At 47.1% G+C, this 2,038-nt stretch overlaps 1 protein-coding gene across 1 annotated transcript in view; it reads left to right on the forward strand.

Moving 5' to 3' along the window:
- NAALADL2 (N-acetylated alpha-linked acidic dipeptidase-like 2) overlaps positions 1 to 2,038 on the forward strand; it is an 825,315-nt gene that overhangs the window by 174,246 nt on the left and 649,031 nt on the right. The gene's annotated exons all lie outside the window — the stretch shown is intronic.

Here is a 2,038-nt window from a genome sequence, read left to right on the forward strand (position 1 = left end):
TTGTCTTATAAGGAGCATATCATGCTGTTAACTATAATGAATTTCTTTGTCTTTTGAGTTAAATTACCAATTCTAATTTTCTTCAGCTCATGGCCTAACAGTTTGAATGGTAATTTTTTTACATTTGGATCTTACCTGTGGACCTTTTGCCCAGTGTACAATTGAGGTGGTTCATATGATACATATTTTCTTCCTAACTAAATTTTGAATGAGCATAAACATATTGTACCAACATGTATTTCTGGGCTGCTCTCCTTCCCACCAGTTAATCTCAGTATCATGATATATCAACACTTCTCTGTAATAACACTCTAAAGGCAAATGGGGATTTATGAAAATGGGGATTTTGTAAACTGAAAAACAGAGATCCGGTGCATTCATTGGGTTTCCACTCTGGGCCTGCAATAGTCTTCCTGTGTTAGTGTTTTTAGGAAACACAGCAATGTGAATTCTAGAATAAAGCCCCTCCAGTTTGTAGAAACCTGTTGATACTACAAAGCATAAAGATATTTAAAAAGTAACTAATAAAGTACCTTTGAAAAATGTGAAAGATGGAGAGCTTAGTAGATACAAGCTTCATCTATTCCTGGAAATCCGAACGCCATAGTGAAAAAGCAGCAATTTAAGATCATTCATGCGGGCTGAAAGGAAGGAAAATTGCAGTGTCTCTACTAAGCTAAGAGGTTTCTCCTGGCAGACAGCTCTCAAAGAGCCAAGTGGTGTTTGTATTGATGTGTTAACTCTTGACACCCTCAAAGCCCTCTCAGGCCAGAGTAAACCACACATAGTAGGGAGTAGAACAGACGGACCAAAGGGTTTCTATAGCTGAAAACAGGTCAGAAGCAGGTTGAATGTGAACAGTCACTTTCAAGTTCTAAGCAGAGTTGTTTTGTTGTTTGTCCCCTTAGCAGTGGGAGAAAAGAGGAATGTTGCCAGTGTTGCTAAGAAGAGATCTAAAGAGGAGGCTGTGGTCTTTTCCTCACAGCAATGTTCTTGGAAGCAATTCGCCTTTATTCAACACCACAGTGCTGGGCAGCAGTGATGCCTGCCAGGGCTCTGTGGAGAGCAGACAACAGGATCCCCGAGGTCCTGGAGTCAGAGCAGCCCTTAGACATCTAAGCTTCAAGATAGGGACTTTCAGATTGACAGGCAGAGACTCCCGGTGCTTGTGGTCACATTTGTGACATAACTGGGGATAAATAAGCCAATAAGATCTCTGAATTTGTTAACACCCTGCCAGCTTGGGGACTTTTAAAGAGTCTGAGGGTTATAATTTTTAAAAGACTAGTTTTGGGAATTTGACAGGTCAGTTGTGTTACTCCAGTGGCTTGCGCTTACTCGCTGTGAGAACTCAGGGAAATGACTTAACCTGTAAGCCTCAGATACCTCATCTGTAAAATGGGAATAATACTAGTAAGATTATTTGATTACTAGAGGGCCAGTGCACGAATTCGTGCACTGGTGGGGTCCCTCGGCGTGGCCTGCAGGGATCGGGCTGAAATCAGCAGTCCAGCACTGTCTGCCACTCCTGCTCATCCCAGCCCTGCTGCGCTTGCCACTCCGTAGGCTCACTGCCGCTCTGCCACAGTCTCAGGGCTGCAGCGGCCAGCCATGAGCCCTGTGCCAGTCAGTCAGCTGAGCAGCACTCCCACTGTGGGAGCGCACTGACCACCAGGGGGCAGCTCCTGCGTTGAGCGTCTGCCCCCTGATGGTCAATGTGCATCATAGCGACCAGTTGACTGGTCAAACGGTCAAATAGTCAAACGGTCAACCAGTCACTTAAGCTTTTATATATATACTAGAGGCCCGGTGCACAACAATTTGTGCACTCAGGGAAGGGGGGGGGTCCCTCAGGCTGGCCTGTGCCCTCTCGCAGTCTGGGACCCCACAGGGGAAGTCCGGCTTGTTTCGTTCCGCCTCCCTCAGCCCAGGCCCAGGTTGATGGTTCCCGCCTCCCTCAGCCGCCCGGCCAGCTTGATCGTTCCCGCCTCCCTCAGCCGCCCAGCCAGCTTGATCGTTCCCGCCTCCCTCAGCCGCC

Source organism: Myotis brandtii, unplaced genomic scaffold (assembly GCF_000412655.1).
Source record: "Myotis brandtii unplaced genomic scaffold, ASM41265v1 scaffold432, whole genome shotgun sequence".
NCBI lineage: Eukaryota > Metazoa > Chordata > Mammalia > Chiroptera > Vespertilionidae > Myotis > Myotis brandtii.